The 20,904-nt window shown below is 59.1% G+C and overlaps 1 protein-coding gene across 4 annotated transcripts in view; it reads right to left on the minus strand.

Moving 5' to 3' along the window:
- CBFA2T3 (CBFA2/RUNX1 partner transcriptional co-repressor 3) overlaps positions 1-20,904 on the minus strand; it is an 80,835-nt gene that overhangs the window by 43,305 nt on the left and 16,626 nt on the right. The window contains exon 1 of one of the 4 annotated variants that reach the window (XM_036924263.2): positions 8,808-8,946. The exons of 2 other annotated variants lie outside the window; for them this stretch is intronic. The gene's annotated coding sequence lies outside the window, so the exon portion shown is untranslated. Of the gene's footprint in view, positions 1-7,901; positions 8,106-8,807; positions 8,947-20,904 lie in introns of those variants that run through there. One more of the 4 variants, XM_036924264.2, reaches the window with a different exon arrangement.

The raw sequence follows: 20,904 nt of genomic DNA on the forward strand, positions 1-20,904 counted from the left end.
AGCCCAAGGGGCACAGCCGTGCGGCGGGGCTGGGTGCACCTTGCTCCATGGTGGGGCCCGTGTAGGACGGTCACGGCCTCTCCCTCCAGTCTCTGCTCCTGTCCACCCAGGGGACCCACCACTACAAGTGGGCAGGTAACCACAACCCCAGCTCCCCTGGGAACCAAGAGGGTGAGGCCAGGCTGTGGCAGGCGGGTGGCATTGGGCCTGACTGCCCTGTTCTGCAGTGCGGCCCCATATACGTAGGCATTGTCCTTAGGGGCCAGGAGGGGCCCTAACAGAAGGTCTGCCCTGATGACCTCGTAAGACAGGAAGTCTAACCGGGCGGAAAGCCTTTGTGATGTGAGGGTCACCAGACGGGGAAGGGGTCCAGGGGTACCCTAGCCCCAGCCACAACCTGTGTAAGAATGACAGGGACTTGGAATCAGAATCAGATAAAAGCCTTCTGACATGTGACATTAGTGTAGATCAAGTCTGGGACCTCCCAGCTGCCCCTGACCTATCCTCTGACCCTGAGGTTCCCAGGGCCATTACAAACTCCAACCTTGACTTGAAGGGGAGTCGTGTCTACCCCGACCAGACTGGGTCGGGTGCATGTGCTGAGCCTCAACTTACCCTCGTGGTATGTAACTGGCATGGGTGCTGACATTCCAAAACAGGGGTGTCCATGGGCAGAGCAGACGCTGAAGCTCCCAGAAGCTGCACGACATGCCAAGAGAAGGGCGAGCGCATGCAGAGGCCCAGATTCCCCTGCTGTGCACGATCCCCTGAGACTGACTGGGACACGGGGTAGCCCTGGATACCTCCTGGGGTGGCCTGCCCCTACCCCGCCCTCCTCAGTGTCTCATGTGTGCACATTGCCTCCTCAAGGCCCTCTGTCCCCCGGGGACCATCTTCTCAAAATGCAAACTTGACCAGCCCCACCGGCCCTGGCCCAGCTCAGGGAGCTTCCCTGGGCTCTGCAACTCCAGGCGCCAAGGCCAGTCTCCTCCTTGGCCGCTGTACCCTCCAGCCCTCCCGTCTGTGCTGCTGGTCACCTCTGCGGAGGCCACCAGGACCCCACACCTCACAGGGCTGCAGGCCTGCCCCCCGGTACCATCCAGGCGGGCCTTGTTTGCATCACCTGGGAATGTGCATCTGCCCTGCTCTGTCCAACGAGGTGGCCAGAATCCAGACACAGCCAGTATAAAACACATGCCAGACTTTGAAGTCTTTAAAAAAATAAAAGATCTCAGAAATTAAATAGCTGCATGCCGAAATCATCTTGGACGTACGTATTGGGTTAAATAAAATTGTGTTACTAAAATGGGTCCATGTGGCCTCGTCTGTTTTGCTTGGGGGCTTCCACAGCCCTGGGCGTGCCAGGCCGGGGAGCCAGCATTTCTTGAGAGAAGCTACCATTCAGAACATCTTCCAAAGGACAGGGCCTGGGGGGTCCCAGAGGTCCCCAAGGTAAGCCACACCCACAACAGCTTCTCATCACACAGAATAAGAGAAGGAAACTTCTGTGAGGCCCCCAAATGATCTGAAGAGATGCAGGCACCCAGTGAGGCGGTGTGGGTGCATCCTGACTCCCTGTTGCCAGTCGCGCCCTCTTAGTCACCTGGCAGAGAGCGGGGCTGGGTGGGGGGCACGACGCAGGTGGTTGGCAGCCATGTGGAGGGGTCTCAGCCCAGAGCCCCAACCCTGAGCTGTCACAGAGGGCGACCTCCCCGTGTAAAGGCGGGAAGCGTGTGTGTCCAAGATGGCTGTCCCATCTGTGTGGCAAGGAGTGTGCAGACCCAAGGGGTCACGCAGGCCGGGCAGTTGCACCCCTGAGGTGGGGAGGGACACCTGTGCCATTTACTGCCCTGCCCAGGTGTTAGGATGACACACTAAGACAGCAGAGGGGCTGTTCTGCCGGGTCCACGGCTGTACACACCTCTCCCCTCTGCCCTGGATGAGCCCAGACGCCGGCCCCTGCCCGGTGCCCCGTTCTGACTTCCCAGGTGCTGGGGACGGTGGGAGGAAAGGGTCCCTGTGTTTCCTGTGCTCTCATGTCCAGCTGGGCGGGGTGCGGCTATAGGGGCTGGTGCCCGGCTGAGGGAAGGGGTGGGAGCCATGGAATCCCAAGACCTGGTGACAAGTTGACATTGGCTGTTTGGGGACCCTGCTGGGCAGAAACAGAGGCTCTGGAGTCAGATGACTGGCTTCCGGAGCTGGAATCCCACCTATGCCACCAGGTGGCTATGGGGGGTGGTCCCTGCCTCAGATTCCCCCCATGAGATGTTAGAACAGAGAATGTGTTCCCAGGCCACACAGTGCACACAGCCCCAGCACTTGGCTCCGAGTGGCCGTGTCCCCACGCGTGGCTCATTAGGAGTGGGGGACGCAGGCCCAAGGAGAGTACACCCCCTGCCTGGGGCTGGCTGGGAAGGGGAGAAACCAGGGCTCGGTGCAGACCTACCTGACGCCACACCTACGACCCCTAGGATGGCACTGGGTGTCTCTCCAGAGAGGACATGACAGCCGTGTCCTTGAGCCAGCAACCAGCAGGGCCATACATGCCAGACACACGTGGCCCTTTAAGGCCTCATTACAACCTGAAGAGGGCAGAGCCTGTGTGACTACATTTGGCATTTGAAATGGGTGACGCAGAGAGGGCGTGAACTTGCTGAAGGTCACACACTGACTAGCAGGGAAAGCGGGACTCCTGTGAGGCCGTGGGGCTCAGGGGCCAGGGCGCTGTCCCCCCCCCATGTCCCCCTCCCACAGCAAACAAGCATGGGCTCCCTGAGCTGGGCGGGGTCCTGCAAGCCCCCAGCCTCTATGCAGCTCCCCTTCGTGCCTGTAAGAGGAGCTCACCGGAGGGCTTTCCTTCCCTAGCCTGGCTTCACCCTGGCTTTCCTGGGCGACCCTGGGTCAGGACCACTGAGCGAGGACTTCCCTGTGAATCTCACACGCTGACCAGGGCCACCGGGCACACAAGGTGCCCTCTGTACGGGCCCCGCCCTGCACCCACTGTGAACTGTTCTCGCCCAAGTAAACAACAGACTGCGCCTCAGTGCCCGGACATCCTCCCCAGACCTCCTCCTGCCACGGCTTCAGGGCAAGCCTGGGGGACTCTGACCACTCGACTCTGGGAGGCTGGAAGTGTGTGTGGAGGGTGAGCAGGACTCACACAGATGGCAGGGAGCGTGTGGCCGAGCTGCAGAGAGGGACTGCTGGCTCCTCGGCCTGGAGAGACCTCTTCCTTATTACAGCCAGACACATGTCCACTTTCCCTCCCAGGGGCAGCTGGCTCACCGTGAGGTCCCAGGAATTACAAAAAGCAGAAGTCTTAACTTCTGTTTTATTGCTGCAGGAAGCACCTGCTCGCACGGTCTGAGGTCCGGCTCACGGGCGTGCCCCATGCCCTGGGTCAGGCTGCACACTCAGAGGTGGGAACCAGGAACCAATTATTTACCGCTTTTACATCACAAGTCCCTGCCGAGCACCAGGTCTCTGCCTGGTTCTTCCCACTGACGCTACATGTAGGGCGGTTGCCACCCTGGGAATTTGCTTCCCTAGGACACAGTCCGTGCTTGTATTCCTGCCCTTGGCTGAGGGAGTCCCTTCCCAGAGCCTGGGGGCTCCCCTGCGGCCTCCGCACTCCACGCTGCCTTATCCAGGCCTTTGTAGAGGGGGCCCCAGCCTTGAGGAACCTCGGGAGTACGTTCAGGCCTGCTCGTCTTGCCCAGGAGTCTGGGGGCCTGACCCCAGGAAAGGCTCTGGAGGTGTGGTTCACTGTCTCACACAGTCCTTGGGGAACAGCCGCGAGGATAATCTGGCCAGCAACTGGTTTCCTGGAATACACAGCATGGTGTCCACCCAGCCTGGCCGGGACCCAGGACCCATCTCCAGAGGCTGTGACAGTCCAGAAAAGGAGCCTCAGGCAGCACCCTGGACCACCCCAGTGAACCCTGGACCTCAAGGGCTGTACCCCAGATGGACACCCACTGATCATGTTCCCTGCCTGCTCCTGACCCTCCATCGGACACAGCGACTGCAGGTGGAGGGGAGCATCAGAATCTGCCGCATCTCTGCGTAAGCCAGTGTGGATGCAGTGAAGGTTCCTGTGGCCAGGATTCTCACCTGGCCCTGGTCAGCTGGCTCACTACACAGTTGCAGGCAATGCATCGTTATTGACTCTATATAAAGAGCTCTACCCAGTGCTCTGGGCAACATGGTGGCACAGCTGCAAGGCTGCAGGAGAGCAGAGCAGAGGCTGGCGTGGTGGCAGCGCCTAGGACAGAGGCCCAGAGGACAGCTGTGTGGGCAGAGGGGCCCAGAGGCAGAGACCGGCTTGCTGCATGCAGACTCGCTCTGTGTGAACAGGATTCTAGTGATCGACCTGCCACCGTGGAAATAAAGTTGAGTACAGCCCTTTCACCCCAAGAACGTTCCACTGTCATTTCTTTGGTGACACTGAATCCATAGTGAACTTGCCTGGGGCTGGAACCCATTGGCAAGACAGCCAGGTGCCTGCAGGTCCCACTCTGTCCTCCCTGCCCCCAGCTCCAGGACAGCAGGTGGCACTGCCCACCTGCCTCTGGGGAGCCTCTTAGGGCCTAGCATCCCCATCTGGAAAATGGGACAGTGAGGGTACCCACCTGCAGGTCATGGTGAGGTCAGAGAGGAAGCTCACCTGGGTGCAACCTTTTGCTACCTGCACTGTGACCCCCCACCACCCAGCATGATGCAGGGGCTCGGCCAGTACCTGCAGTGAGCAAGCGCTGGCCACAAACACCTCCTGGGGTCAGCTGTGTCCAGTCAGCACAATCATGTTGAGCCCACACTTGAATTTGCAAGTCAGAGTTCAGGACAGCCCTCCCCCGGGTGGGAGACACTGGCTGCCATGTCTGTGGGGAACCCCACTATAGCAGCCAGTGTCTGGTGGCCTTTAGAGGGTGTTGCAATGACCCTTCCTGGCTCCCAGCCCTTCCAGGGTGGTGGGAGGGGGCACGGGGATGGCCAGAGCCCAAAGAACTGGGAACAGCTGGGATGGGGCTGGTCTTGGGCCTCCATGACCCAGGCAGTAGAGGTGTTCTCCCTGATGGCCCCCAACCCCAGGTAGAGCGGCCCCGATGTCAGTGACAGGTGTGCCCCACATGCCAGAGGCTCTGTCCAGGTGAGGGTTCCAACATCTGGGGCATTAACCCCTTGTCAGCACTGAGTGGTCAGCCACCAGCCCCCCAGGTGTGAGAGGAATGACATGCCAGCCAGGGCAAGGGGCAGTCAGTGCACAGGCCAGATTGTCTGTTAGAGGTGCCACGTGGGGAAGAAGGGGTGTGCAGTGGGACCCGGGCTCCCCTCGTGAGTGTGCTAGGCTTGCACCTCTCTGGGCATTTGAAATGGGGGGACCCCTGCCGCCCTGGCCAGTCACGCAGGCTGAGTGTGAGCCCTGAGCGCACTGGGTGAACCCTAACTGAACATCAAGGCCCTGACCTCAGGCTGATGTTAGTGGAGACAGATGCCCTCGCAGAAAGGGCAGAGCCCTGGGCAGTGTGAGCAAAGGGGGGCAGCCTGCCCCATGGGAACGCCACCTGCTAGCGCCTACTCTATGTCAGCTCTCCACCATACCCTGGGGAGGCGGGTCGCAGAGCCTCTTGTATGTTTCCGATTCTGAACACACACGTGTGCGTGCATGCGCACACACACTGAGGAGGAAATTCAGATCAATTGAATTCAACCACCATCCCGTGCACCCTGGCACCGTGGGAGGCTGAGGATGAATCAGACACCCCCAAATTCAACCCACTTAATGGTGCAGTTGGGGAGGGTGGCCGGCCCAGAGCACCAGGGCTCCAGAAGGTGGCAGGGACACAGTGGCCAAGGCCCCACTGTCCCCTGCAGCCCTGGGAGCAGCAGCTACAGCAAGCGGCCCTCTGTGGGGCAGCCTCGCTGGCTTGGATCCCGTGATTGGTGACCCAGCCTGCCGGCATCTCCAGATCCTTGCGTGGGAAGGAAAATTAATTTCTTCCAGTCATGGAGAAATGAAAATACAGGGAGCCTGAACAGAGAGATTTCCTGGAGGTGGCAACTCAATTATGCGGATAACCCAGTGATAGAGGAAGAGCAAGTGTGTGGACAGAAAGGGCTGCCGGGTGGCCTGAGGCAGCCGCAGGGGGTCCTGGAGGAAGACCTCCAGCCGAAATCCAGCTGGCCCACCCTGGCTGGGCTGGCGAGCACACAGGCACCACACATGTGACCGTCCTCCGCGCCCCGCCCCACCTCACCCCCAGTCACACACAGATCAAAGCTCCTCCCGAGAAAGTCAGATTCAGCCACAGAATTGGCCTGAAAGAGCTCCACCCCTGCCCTGCGCCTCGGGAGTGGGTCGCCTGTTGGGTCCTGCTCCGGCTCAGCTCCATCCATCGCCCTCCTCCCCTTGGCTGTGGGTGGCCCGGCCGCACAGCCCAGCAGCGACAGCGTGGCCCTTTAGGCGAGGGCTTGTCGGCTGCGCAGAACAGAACCCTCTGCCTCCTTACGCCCCATCCAGAGGACAGAAGGGTGGGGGGGGTGGTTTGCCAATGATATAGGGTGACCCCAGCTCTCTAAGGATACACCCAGGAACCGTGGACAGGGCTTTCCTGCCCCTACCCCATTCGGAAAAAGGATGCCAAGGGCCACCTTGCGTCTGGAGCAGGGGCCCAGCCCACCCCTCCCCTTGGGGTCCCAACCTTAAGAAGTTTCTCAGACCTTGCAACTTGCAAGAGGAACCCTAGGACGCAGAATAGCTGCCTTCCCTTTGTCCCCAGCCAACCCTTGTCCTCTGAGGGTGGCTGCCCTGGGAACCTCCTGTTTCTGGGTCCAGGAGAGGAAACACACGCCCAGTCAGACATAATGGATCGGCATCCTGGCCACGGGGTCACAGATGGGGCCCGACAGCTATTTATTTAGACCATCCCACACAGAAGTAAAACGTCTTCTCTGTTCTCAAAGGAAATATTTTTCTCCCTGGCCTCTGGAACAGGCCTTAACTCAGCCTCAGCCTGAATGGTGGGGAATACCATTTTTTGTGGGGGAGGCAGGGGTCCCTGCAGTTACAGGGATCTGCCCACCCTCTGAGGCTGCAGAGCCCGGTAACAGGCAGTTCCCGGGGGCTGGAAGGAGGGGCAGCCGGGGGCTGTGTGTTCAGAGCCCAGCGGCTCAGTGAGTGCGTCTTCCCACCAGCCCGCTGCCTTCTGCTCCGTGTAAGCCCGTCTAGGGCTGAATTTCCAGCCATCTGTCCCTCCCGGTCGGCTCACACCTCCCTCCCTGCCGTTCCCAACAGGCAGATGGACGGCTCCCAAAGGGTGTGAACGAAACCGCTGCCCCGGGGCTGCGCCCAAGGCCCCACGGGTTGTCGGGACCCCAGGAAGGGCCGTTTAAGCCTGTCTTCCCACCCGTCGGGCCCCCAGGGGTCTCTGGGCAGACTTCATCAGAGATCACTCACCCCTGACTGCCACTTGCTGGGTGGCAGGGGCCGGGACTAAGTGGGGTTCTGGAGGGAGCGCGGCCCTCCTCCCCAGCCAGGCCCCCTGGCACCTCCATCTCTCGGAGGGTCGCCCTCTGTGCCCCCCCTCCCCCAGTCCCCTGTCAGCTGGGCCGGGCCTTTGTCAGGAAGCCCGGGCACCCAGGGGGACCCCCGGGGATCCCCATCTTCCGCAGGCAGTTTCCACCGTAAGTGTGACCACACCCCCGGGGCAGGTCAAGCTCCCGGCGGTGTGGGGGGGCCTTCAGCCCAAGTGGGTGGGCGCTGAGTGGGCTGGCCCCACCCCGCCGGGTTCCAACTTTCCGAAGTGGGGAGAGGGTGCCCTGGGCAGCCCGAGCGCTCAGCGCGGCTGCAAGGAGACCCCGGGACAGGAGCGGCGCGGCGCGCGGGACGGACGGGCACTTACCGTCCGGCGGTCGGGCGGACGCGAGGCGATCGCCGCCCGGCTCCCGAAGCGGCCGGTCCTTTCAACGCGGTCCCCGCCTCCGCGACTCGGGGCGGTCCCGAGCTGCCTTCTCGCGCCGACTCAGGCGCGCGGCGGGGCCGGGGCGCGCGGGGCGGCCGCCTGGGCCATGCCCGGGCTCGGCCCCGGCCGCTCGCTCCGCCCGCCGGGAACAAAGCGCGCACGCCGCCCCGGGCGGTCTCCGGCCTCCGCGGCCGCGCCTTTGGCTCGCGGGCGCCGGGCTCCGGCTGCCGCGCGCTCGCCCGAGCGTCTCACGGGGCCCCGCGGCCCCCGCCCCGCGCGCCCCGCCCCCGCCTCCTGCCCCCCGCCGCCGCCGCCGCCGCGCCACCTGCCTCCCGCGCGGCGCCCGTCGCGCTCGGCTCCGCCCCGGGGCGCCCGCCGCGGGAGAGGCGCCCGGGCTCGGTGCGGGGCCAGCGCGGGAGAGGGGCTCTGCCCGCCCCCGCCGTTCCGCCGCCGGGGCGGCCGAGGAGCCCGGGCGCGCCCCGAGAACTCGGCCAGGGGTGCCGAGCCCCTAGAGCCCAGCCGGGGCGGGGGCTGAGCGGCGGGCGCGCGCGGGGCTGTGGGGCGAGGCTCCGGGTGCGGTGGGAGGGGAGCCCGGGGCGCCGGGGTGCCATGGGCAGCGCCGTGGGGCGGGCGCGCGGGGTGCCGGGGGGGAGCGCCCGGCGCGACGGGGAGAGGGGTGCGCACTGCTCTGTGGGGTGGGGGCGCGGGGTGTCTCAGGAGTGGCAGTGAGGGGGCCGTGCGAGGCTCACTCCGCGCCCGCGCCCCCCCGCCGGCTCCCCAGGCCGCGCCCTGGGCGGGCGGGTGGAGGCCTGCAGCCGAGCGCGCCGCGCCGCGCCGCACACCCACCTCGGAGCAGTGGCGGCCGCCAGCCTCGCGGTTTTTAAGAGTCGCGGCGGTGGCTTCCCGGCGGGAGGCGAGCAGCGGGCACCCCTCCTCCGGCCGCCCCGCCCGCGGGGTGGACCCGGAAAGGCCCCGGGCCGCCGCCGCGATCTGCCGGCAGGGGGCGCCCTCGCCCGGCCGCGCGCCGGGTCACCCGGGTCCTGGTCGCGAGTGAACCGAGCAAAAGTGCAGGGGGCGCAGGCTCCCCGCGCTGGGCGCTCCGGCCTGGGGCGTTTGCATGCGCTGTGCGTTCGTTTGCTTGTCATTTCACTGAATGTCACTGCAGAAACGCACCAGCAGCTGCCCTGGCCTCCGCACCCCGAGCTCCCCTCCTCTCACCCGCCTGCAGCCCTGGCCCGACCTCCCTACTCCTGCCCACCTGGCCTCGTTCCTTAAAGTGCTTTGTGGCATATTGGAGGCATTTGACCGGTTAATACATTTTGATAAAATCGGTCTTTTTCCTTCCTTCCTCTCCCAACCCAGGGTGCACTTCATTTCCTAGAGACAAGCTGGGGCCCGGGGTCATGGTCTGAGGTCTTAGGAGACAGAGGGGCCAGAACTTAAGAACAGCAGGACCCTGATTTGCATTTCTTCAGCATAAATCTGCTTGTGACACCAAGGTCCCCAATTATCCCCAAGTATAAAAATATAGCAATGTGCCAAAAAAAATCCCTCTCCTTCCCAGTTTGCTCCACAGGGCCTGTTATCCCCCAACCTCAACCTCTCCTTGACTGAGCTCTGCCTATCTGAGCTGAGCAGGACAGAGGAGGCTGCCGGACACACAGAATGCAGGGCCTGGGAGGTGAGAGGGCCGCCCTCGCCCCATCACCCCCTACCTACCCCCAGGGGCACTGGGCAGGGGTCTCATCAGCTTGGTCACCAACTAGCTGCATGGCCTGCCGGCTCCTTGACCTCCTGGGCCTCTGTCCTTGTAGAAATAAGAGAGGGTGTTGTAAATGATTAAATTGTAATGCAATGTCTGGCATCCACATTCCCCTGGCATTTAGGATGTCTTAAATATGGACTCAGTTCCGTCCTCACCAAAAGCAGAGGACCCAGAGCCCATTTCACAGAAGAATGTGGATCTAAAAGTATCCAGCGCTTTGCTTACAGCCACTTCTTGGTACTGCCCGCCTTACTCACTTCATGGACTCTGAGGTAGCATTGGTGTTAAGATGCACCGTTATGTTATGTGCCACTAGGCAAGGAGAACATGCTCCCCATTATCATCCTCAAATGCCTATAGATTTCAGAGATGGTAACATGCAAAGGAGTGGGCCAGGTGGGGCAATTCAGACAGCCTGAAGCCAGCGTCGGGGGGCTCTCAGCTGGTCGGAAGGTAACTGCTGCCCCAGACAACCACTGCACTCACACACAGCATTAGCGGAAGCTGGGCCCAACCTGGGGTCCTCTGCAACTCGACCCCCTACAAACAGCACGTCCCTCTTGGAACGGGGCTGATACAGGCATGGTGCCGAAAGCCACTGGAGAAACGACAGATCCCAGAACACCGCGGACAGAACTGCGGCGACGAGAGATGTGCTGCGGGCTGTGTCAGCCCCAGGGGCTCTTCCTGCCTGAGGAGCTGGTAGGCAAGGGGGAGACCAGTGGAGGCGAGGCTTGCGTGCAGTGACCGGGTCAGACCCACGGGCTGGCGCAGCTGGGCCACATCAGACAGAGTCATGGCAGTAGCTCTCCATTTGAGGAAGGTTTGTTAAGAGCAGGTGCTGAGCATTTTCCCGCTCAGTAATCACCCGGCGGCCAGGCAGGTGCCACTGGAGCCCTGTTTGCAGTGGAGGCACACAGCGTGCCTGGGGCCGCACCCCCAGGGTGCAGGTACTGACCCCTCACCGCCCAGTCTCCCTGGTTTCTCCTGTTGGAAATGGCTTAGCCACACCTCCTGGGCACTGCGAGGTGACATTTAAGGAAAAATGTTCCATCCCTGCCCAAAAGATGTGTGTGGCCTGCTGGCATGGCAAAGTTCACCTACAGAGATCAGATCTGAAGGCAAGTTCCCCTGAAGGCAGATGGAAGTGCAGAGCAGGGGAGATTTGGGATGCGCAGTGCAGCCCCCACCTTGCCAGTGTCCACAGACGCAACAGACCAACTCAGTGAAAGGGGCCACTGCCCGGCCCTCATAGCGTGGCAGCTGCCCCCACTGCGGGCAGCTCTGTCCAGCATCTAGCCCCTCAATGCACAGCATGGAGCGGGAGCATCAGGGCTGGGGCCGGCATGGGGTCCTCACGGCTGGATACTCTGGGGGGCCCAGCCCTACCATCCTTTGGAAGACAGCCCATGTTGTCGACCTGTCAGGCTGCAATTCCCTTCAGTAGGCGTGTGCTGGCTCTCCCTCTGACAAGAAGCCCTAAACGGTATGTCCACGTGTGACTTCTCTCAACCCTGCGGCCCCCATCTCAGGGTTCTGGCAAAGACTCAACTTATAAATATTTGCCAGCGTCATCCCTGAACCAGGTTATCTCTGCAGCAATAACCCTGATGCCAACAGGAGCTGCCACACAGGGCCCTTGCAGAACCCTGGGAGGTGGTTCCTGCCCCCAGGGCCCAGGGAGCTCGGATGCTTGAATGTCACAGGCTGGTCTTTGGCAGAGCTGGGTCTCACCAGGCCTGGGAGTCCAGGCCATCAGCCTCTGCAGACCTACTGGTTTTTAAAAAAATTCTGAGTGACGAAGGGCTACCTCAAACATGTCTCTTGTATCTAACAGGCAAACAGAAGTTTTAAATAGCTGCCAAGGGTATAAAACCTGACATACTGTAAATATGGATATTTTAAAATAAAAGGCTACCTGATGGACTAGATGCCTTAGCAATATGATGGCCACAATTATCCATTTAAAATACATGAGTAAATGCTTCTCTAACATCTGAACATTAACAGCTCCCTCTGAAACAGAGAGACTCCAGATAAAAACTTTGAAAGCATGATCCATGAAAGAAAAATGTGGTCAGCTGGACATCATTAACATTTACAACTTCTGCCTTGTAAAAGACATTATTAAGAGATGGAGAAGACAAGTCACAGGCTGGGAGAAGATTCACAGAAGACCATCTTCTGAAAGACTGCTACCCAGCATATACAAAGAGCTCTTAAATTTCAATAATAAGGAAACAAACAACCTGCCTAAAAAAATGAGCAAAAGACCTGAGCAGCCACCTCACCGAAGAAGACACACAGATGGAAAAGAAGCAGGTGGGAAGGTGCTCCACATCACACGTCACAGGGGAATGCAGATTAAAGCCGGGCTGCCACTGCACGCCCACCACGACGGCTGAACGCTGGGATGCTGATGACAGCCAGGGTGCGGGGCCGCAGGAGCTTGGACCGCGTGGTGGTGGTGATACAACTCGGCACAGCCACTCTGGGACAGTTTGGCAGTTTTTGCAAAACTTAACGCTCATACAATATGGTCCAACATTCATGCTCCTTGGTAACTTTACCCAAAGGTGTTGAAGATTTATGTTCACACAAACACCTGCACACAGATGTTTATTCATAATCGCCCAAACTTGTGAACAACAGAAATGTCCTTCAACAGATGAGGAAATAAGCGGTGGCCCACACCAAGAATAGGATATTATTCAGTGATGAAAAAAGAAAATAGCTGCTAAGTCGTGAAAAGGCCTGGAGCTGTGAGGGTCCGACTCTGGGACTCTGGGGAAGGCCAGCTCTGGGACAGTGGGAAATGGGGGGCTGCCAGGACTGGGGTGGGGGCAGGAACAGGTGGAGCCCAGAGGATGCTCAGGGCAGGGCGAGGACTCCGTGTGACCCCGGCGTGGTGGCTGCACGTTCCGTACACTCCCCATGGAGAGCCCAGCGCCAAGAGGGAAGTGGAGTGTAAACTGCGGGCTTTAGTTAATAATTGTCAAATATTGGCTCTAATTGTAACAAATGTATCACACCAGTGAAAGATGTTAATAATAGGGAAACCTTTTCTATAAACCTAAAACTACTCTAAAAAATTTGACTCTATTAATTAAAAAACAACAGACCAAAGAAAAAAAGGACACATGGATAACATTTTAAACATCTAATGTAAGAAATAAAAAGGGCATTTGGAAAAACATCCATGAACAGCCTCTCATGTAACACCTGCATTTTCACACAGCGTTTTCTGAATGTGTATTTCCCAGCAGTTTAGTATATTGTCAGTTTGAAAGTCTCTTGACTCCCCTATCACACAGAACTACGTAAATAAATTGGAATGTCAAGATTTAAACGTTTTCTTGTGTTAAAATTTGTCTTCTGGGTTGACATTATAATTATGACTAGACTGCAGCTCATACAAACAATATGATCTTATGTACATCTGGAGAATTATTAACATAAAAGTAAATTTTATTGGAAATTCCCCTCCTAAAAAGAGGGCTGGGTGTATTTTTTTTTTAACAGTTTGTGTATTTGTGCATGACTGTCGCTTGCTGAGGAAAGACAGGGCTAGAAGGTAATTCCATTCCCACTGTCGGTTTTAAGGTGAAGGCCCAACAGCCGCCATCCTGGAGGCAGGTCAGGATGGAAGGCCTTCGGCCGCTGGGCCTCCTTCCCACAGCGAAGCACCCGAGCCCTACGGTGACCCCCACGACGGACAGCGGACGAGGCCGCCTCCCTCCTTCCGTTTTGTGGTGGACGAAGGCAAAGCCGTCAGAATGGGGGAAGACGGTCTGTGGCCAGCGCGGAGGCGGCAGCCGGGCCTGGGCAGGGGCCCGCTGGCCTTTCTTGGGGAGCGGGGGAGGGGTGGCCACGCGAGGGAGTCTGGGGAAAGGGGGCCAGGGTCCCGTCTTGGCCATCAGCTGCAGCTGCTGCGGGCACCTGACCTGTGTCGAGCATGGAGGACAAGAAACCTAAATCAAGTGGGGTCCAGGCTCCGGCCCGGAAGCTTCCTGTCCCCAGAGCATCTCCGGACTCTCTCCCTGGCCTCTTGCCCGAGGCTGGCCTGGCCTGGATGCAGGGCTGGCCCCCTGGCAGAGGCTCACCGGGAAGGCCCACCTGGCATGAAGGCCTCAGCCTGAGGCTGGTGGGGAGTGGCTGCACCAGGAAGGGTGGGGAAGGCGCCTGCGATGAGGCGGAAGAGCCTCCCTTTGTGCACAAAGGCCACCCTGTCCACCACAGAGGTCCTGCCCCCTTTCACATGCCTTTTGGGGTCTCCATGGGGAACCCTGCCTTCTGGGGCCTCTGGCCCAGTGCCCTGCCCAGCACTGTCCCCCTTTCCTCCTCAGGGGCACAAACCCTGCAGGGGTTACTCTGCCTCCAGAACCCTACCCGCCTCGGACCCTACAGGTCAGAGAGCCGCTCAGCCCTTGTGGGTCTGGCTCTGACATGGGCATGTGACCCAACTCCGGCCCCCGAGTTGTGAGGGGAGAGGCTTTGGAGATGCTCCATTGGAGTGGTACCACTCTGAGGGTGACACTGACGTGGGAGGGGGGACAGGAGGGGAGGCCGGGGTCCCCGTGGGCTCTGTCTGGCTGCTGAGTCAACCCACCCTGGAACTCACCCTACTTTGGGACTCGCTATTTTGATAATAAATTTTCTATTGTTCAAGCCGGTTTTAGTGGCGGGTCCTGTTTCTCACAACCAGACTGTGTGCCTCTGTCCCCAGGGCGCCTTCATCTCAGCCATCTGAGGGCTCTTGTGGCTCATTCATCACCCCCAAGTTTAGCAGATGTGGGGTTCTCCGGAGCGACCGGTGACAGGGACTCCTGGCTGGACTGGGGCTAGGACGGCAGGAGCCGGGGGTAAACTTTAAGAGGGCACCAAAGACTCAGTATTTGAGGCAAACCACATTTTAACTCTACTTAAAAACATTAGAATCATTAGAAGACAACATAGGCAAAAATCTCCTAAATATAAACACGAGCAACATTTTTCCTCAACACATCCCTCAGGCAAGGGAAACAAAAGCAAAAATGAACAAGTGGGACTATATCAAGCTGAAAAGCTTCTGTACAGCAAAGGACACCATCAGTAGAACAAAAAGGTACCCTACAGTATGGGAGAATTTATTCGTAAAGGACACATCCATCCGATAAGGGTTAAACATCCAAAATATATAAAGAGCTCATGCACCTCAACAAATAAAAAGCAAATAATCCAATTAAAAAATGGGCAGAGGATCTGAGCAGACAGTTCTCCAAAGAAGAAATTCAGATGGCCAACAGGCACGTGAAAAGATGCTCCACATTGCTAATTATCAGGGAAATGCAAATTAAAACCACAATGAGATATCACCTCACACCAGTTAGGATGGCCAGCATCCAAAAGACAAGGAAAAGCAAATGTTGGCGAGGATGTGGCGAAAGGGGAACCCTCCTACACTGCTGGTGGGAATGTAAACTAGTTCAACCATTGTGGAAAGCAGTATGAAGGTTCCTCAAAAAGCTCAAAACAGACTTACCATTTGACCCAGGAATTCCACTCCTAGGAATTTACCCAAAGAAAACAAGATCCCAGAATCAAAAAGACATGTGCACCCCTGTTTATCTCAGCACTATTTACAATAGCCAAGAAATGGAAGCAACGTAAGTGTCCATCAGCAGATGAATGGATAAAGAAGAGGTGGTACATATACACAATGGAGTATTATTCAGCCATAAGAAAACAAATCCTACCATTTGCAACAACATGGATGGAGCTGGAGGGTATTATGCTCAGTGAAATAAACCAGGCGGAGAAAGACAAATACCAAATGATTTCACTCATATGTGGAGTAGAAGAACAAAGCAAAACTGAAGGAACAAAACAGCAGCAGAATCACAGACTCCAGGAAGGGACTAGCGGTTACCAAAGGGGAGGGGTGGGGAGGGAGGGAGAAGGGGATACGATTAGCACACATAATGTAGGGGGGTCATGGGGAAGGGAGTACAGCACAGAGAAGACAGGTAATGACTATAAATCTTACTACGCTGACGGACAGTGACTGCAATGGGGGGAGTGAGGACTTGATAATATGGGTGAATATTGAAACCACAATGTTCATGTGAAAGCTTCAGAAGATTGTATATCTATGATGCCTTAATAAAAAAAATACTAGAATCAATGACAAAGATCCATGTTGAGCAGCATATTAAAACCTCAAGCAGAGACTGGCTGGCCATGGCTGGTTTCCCTCTTTGGCTCGGCTCCTGCATGGAGACCCGCGCTGCCGCAGTTCCTTCCCCTGGGCTGGGATGAGAGGGGCCGGCAGGCCCAGGACCCTGTGTCACATGGTCACCTGCCTGCCCTTTCCTTCAGGCCATCTGGGTGCTCTAAGGACCGGGGCCCCAAACAGTCACAGCCATGCACAGGCAGGCTACCCCTCCGTGCTCACGTCAGCCCTGCCGTGGGCAGGCCGACGTCCTACCTGGATTCAGAGAATGGGACGCAGGCTCTGGGAGGTGAGCAAGGGGCGGGGCCCTGTGTTGCTTGGTTCCCCCAGAGGTGGAGGAGGAGGAGGCCAGCAGGCGGCCGGAGGTGCTGGGGGAGGGAGGGCAGGGGAGGAGAGGGAGGCCGGAGCGGGGCACCAGCACAGGCCGCCTCTGCCCAGGGCCACAGGAGCTTCCTGCCCTGGTGGCGCAGGGATACCCAAGAGAGAGCCCCAGAACCATCCCACCTGAGAGGCGGGGGCACTGAGGCATCAGGAGCAGCTGCCGTGCCTCCTAGGACCTCACTTCCCTCCGGCATCCTCCCATGCGGCGGCCACGGGGGCCACAGGTGGGGTGGCTGGTGGTCGGCAGCCGGAGGGTGTGTGCGAAAGTGGGGGCAGGGGGTGTGGCTGGTGCAGCAGCAGCTGGCACTAGCCGCCCAGAACAGCCCCGCCAGACCTGGTTCCCGATCCCTGTGGGGCTCCCTGTGCCTGACTCAGCGCACCCCAGAATCCTGGAGTCCTGGGAGGTGACTCTGGGATTCCTGATCCTTTGATTCCAGGACATGTGCTTTTACCTGCTTAGAGGCTTTAGCTAGGAACGCCAAACGAAGAATCAGGATGGAGATCACGCAGAGAACTGCGACGTCAAGTCTCTGGGCAAAGCCATTAATTACGGCGTGTGCAACACCACGCAGCTAAAATCCCAGTTGCAGGCTGCCCCGAATGCAGGCTCTGGCCAGGCAGCCTCAGAGCGGGAGCTCTCCTGTGCAGGGCAGCCCCCTGCCAGCTGCCTCCGGTGCAGGGTCAAACCCAGCAGCAGATCAGGAACCACACTTCTACAGACGAAACCGAGGCCCAGGGACTCCAGAGCTCGCGGGGAGGGTGTGGCGCTGGGGACGGCACGCAGCTCTGCCACAGCCCCTCCTGCCTCCCCACTCACTTCCGTCCTGTTATCTGGTGAGTCGCACCCCGCCGTCCCCTAGCACCAGGGGTGATGGTCACAGGAAAGGAGGCCTCGGAGGGCAGCCAGCCCATCTCCATTCCAGCCTGCAGGGAAGATCTGCGACTGAGCAGCGCCCGGAGGAGGCAGCGCTCAGAGGGCCCAGGCACCACCGGGGAGGCGCCAAAGGCCCAGCGCAGCCTCAGCTGGCCAGGCACCTTGTGCAGGCTGCGGCTCTCGCCTGCAGGGACTGGGCATCTGCCCTCAGCGGTCGGCGGCCTGCCCCCATACCCCTGAAGGTTTCTAGATGAGGTTACAGAAGCAAGGTTTCCACAGACCTCCCACTGCCCCACCAAGGCCCCAAACCGCAGGCTGTGGGACACTGGCCCCTGCTGCTAATCAGAGCACCAGGCTCAGATGCTGTTTCTCACCCACAAAAAAGGCCGCATTTGAAATGAACATGCCCAGTGTGGGTGCTGGTGAACTGGCTGCGCTGCAGCCTGTCCTGCAGGGCATTTTGGCAATTGTCACCAAGGGCCGCACATCAATCCTGCACTCAGATTTATCTCTCAGAGGATGTTTATTGTATAAACAGCACCATGTATCTGACAGTAGCAGTGCAGACATCCAACCACAAGCTGCAGGCAAGCCAGCCCCACTGCTGCGCTCAGGCTCTGCTTTTAAATAAAGAGTGAAGGGCAACTCAGCTCAGGCAGAGGCCTAGGAAAGGGTCAGAAGGGGTGCCTGGCTGCCAGAGGGCTCCCAGACGGTGTTACTGGCTGCAGGTGGCCCCTGCTTCTCTAGTTTTCCGGGTGTTCTGGGTGCAGCCTGTGTGTCTGCAGCGAGAGGCGGCCCCCTGCGAAGTGGCCTCTCCCCTTTCCTTCCCCCTCCAAACCTCCGGGCCTCGGTTTTCCCTGTGAAATGGGAATGGTGACGGGCTCACACACCGTGGCGGGCCCGAACAGGAGTCCGGCCCTCTGTCACCTTTGTTCAATCTCAGATGGGAAACCGGCCGCAGAGGAAACGTCCTGCAGAGGGCAGGTCAGCGGGGGATGCAGGTAGCACACAAAACCCTGGAGGAGCACATGCTGTCCAGGAGATGTGTCAGGATAATTCACCATCCCATTCCCATTTTGGGGAAAAAAAAATTATTTTTCCTTGCTTGTTGTGGAAAAATAAATTCTATCTGTGTTAAGGAATAAAATGTGGACACAAAACAGTAAGAAGGCTGAGAGGGAAGCGCAGGGCATCTGCGTGGCATGTGTGTGCGATGGCACAGACCTAGACTCCAGGGGAAGAAGACGGGCAGACACGGCTGTGTGCGCATGAACAAGTGGGAAGGGAAGGTGGGACTTCCTGCGAAGGGGGCTTCCTCTGTGGACAGAGGAGAAACAGCGACAGAAATGCTACAAAGACAAACATAAACAGAAAAAACCCAGGGCGTGAACAGGCACATCCCCCAAGAAATACCAGACAATGAACACCTTTCACTTTAAAATTTTTCCTCCAAAACTTCCTGAGAGGCAGTGATTGGAGCCCAGGGCACATTGCCTGGGCCTGGTGAGGATCAAACAGTGCTAGCCCGGCCGCCCGGAGGGCCCACACCAGCAGCCCTCCTGCCCTCGCCCCTGCCTGCTGCCACGGCCTTGGAGAGGCGGGCGCTGGCCCTTGCCCCGCTGCCCTCACAGCGTGTTCCCCTGTGGTCTGCGTGCCAGTGTTCCTCTTCTCCCCCCAGGCAGGACAGCAAGCATTCTCAGCAAGTGTTTGCTGAGTGACTATGTGATCTCATCACAACTCTCTGCTCTATCATTATCTTCACTTTGTGTTATCTTCACCTTCTTCTCTTTTATCTGCATGTTTGGATTTTTCTCTGAGTGTCTTCTATGTCCCTTTTTTAAATAAGAAAGAAGAGCAGTTGCCTTATAAGCGCACTTGCAGAATCTGGGTGGCTGCCTCCCCACAGGCCTGTGACTGCTCGTCCCCTGCTTAGCTCACAGCCCAGGGAGGGGCTCAGAAGGCAGGTCGTGGCCAGCAGCCTGGGGGTGCCCAAAGCAGCCTCCACACACTCTCCGTCCTCCTGTGCTCCCCCCGCGGGCTTTCTGTGACCTGTAACACAGCATCCTCACACGTACCCTCTCCCTGGCCCCTGTGGGTAGGCGGGCTCGTACCTCCCCTGGCCCCGGCAGCCCCTCTGTGCTACTGAGAGCTTGGCTGGGAGCTGAGCGCCGGGAGCACCGTGGTCCGAGGCGGGGGAGGACACTCGTCAGTGCCGAGCCCCAGGCCAAGCCCAGGATGGATGATGCCCAAATCCTTATGCACCTCCCACCCCACAGGGCTGTTGGTTATCACGAGCCGGGCAGGACGCCCCCAGGCCTGCTCCCAGGCACCAGAGAGCTTCCTGCAAGACAGATCTGCTCCCGTCTCCTGCCTGAGATAAAGGCCCCTTCAGTGCACAGACCTCAGCCCCGCCTGGAGCATCTATTAGTGGCGCCGTCTGCTCTCCCCAAGTGTGGGGGTCCCTCTCCTGAACCCCCAGGACAGCCCACTCACAGCTGCTCATGTATCTGTGGGCTCTCCGAGGAGGTGGGGGGCCCCTTGGGGCCTTCACTTCCTGCCCCCATTGTGTCCTGGGGTGCAGAGTATGCAGATCGTCCCCCAGGGCTCTCTCTGGATGCTGTGAATGAGCACAATGGGGCGAGGGGGCCACCATGCCCCCCGCACAGACCTCCTCCTTCCCTGCTTGTTCCCTGAATGTTCCCCCGACTCCCCAGTCCAGGGCAACAACACGGGGTGGTGCTGTGTGGAGGGGTGGGGGTGCCGGGGCCAAGATCACCCTCCTCTGGGCTCCCTGGACCCCCCTCTGTCCCTCAGTCTAGCTGCAGAGTGTCAGGGGCAACCTCAAGGGCAGGGCTCCAGGGAGGGAGGCATGGCTGCCCCACAGCGCCCTGGCCCCGGGGGAGGGAAGGCGCAGGGGCTCAGCCTGCCTTGCAGCATGCCAGGCCACACCACTGACTCCACAGGCGGGGAGGCTGAGCCTCAGGGAGGGGGCACTGCATGCAGGCCAGGGTGCTCGGTCCCCCACCGGATCCCAGACCTCATTCTGTGAGGGGGTCGCTGCAGGGGTCTGAAGGGGACTGTGATCCTCAGCAGCCTTTCCTGGGGATCCCCTCCCCCTCTCCTGGCCCTGCCTGGGCACCCGCAAGACAGAAGGTGGCAGAAAGCCCAGAAGCAAGCACTTGGGTCCCCCAGAGTGAGCCCCACCCACCTCGTCCTGCTTGTGATGCCGCAGAAGTGCTGCTGTGTGTGGAGCCCATTCCCCAGGGTGAGACCCCCTTCTCTCCACCGTGTGCCCCATCCAGCCCGTGCCAGTGCAGGGTACATGCCAGTGCAGGGGAGGCGATGAGTGCGTGGGAAGGACTCGTGTGCCCAGCACCCTCCCAGATGAACAGCTCAGCTCGACTGTTGGAAGAGCTCTGGAAACAGCCTGGGCTTCTCCCCTTCACCCCCAGACTGGGTCAGACGGCCCTGGCAGGGGGTCGGCCCAGGCTCGGGGCGGCTGGGGGCTCCTCTGGGGGGCAAGGGCCAGCATTGTGGGCTCTGTGCTCAGGCTGCACGTGTCGGCTGCATGCAAAGCGCCTTCCATGGCCATGCAGCGCCTGGGAACTGTAATTTCTGCCTATTGAAGTCATAATTTACTCCTGGGAAAATAAACATTTTGGTTTGTTTTGCTGTGACTCCATCCCATGAATCTCAACAGCATGAAGGGTCT

This window comes from Manis pentadactyla, chromosome 15, assembly GCF_030020395.1.
Source record: "Manis pentadactyla isolate mManPen7 chromosome 15, mManPen7.hap1, whole genome shotgun sequence".
Lineage (NCBI taxonomy): Eukaryota > Metazoa > Chordata > Mammalia > Pholidota > Manidae > Manis > Manis pentadactyla.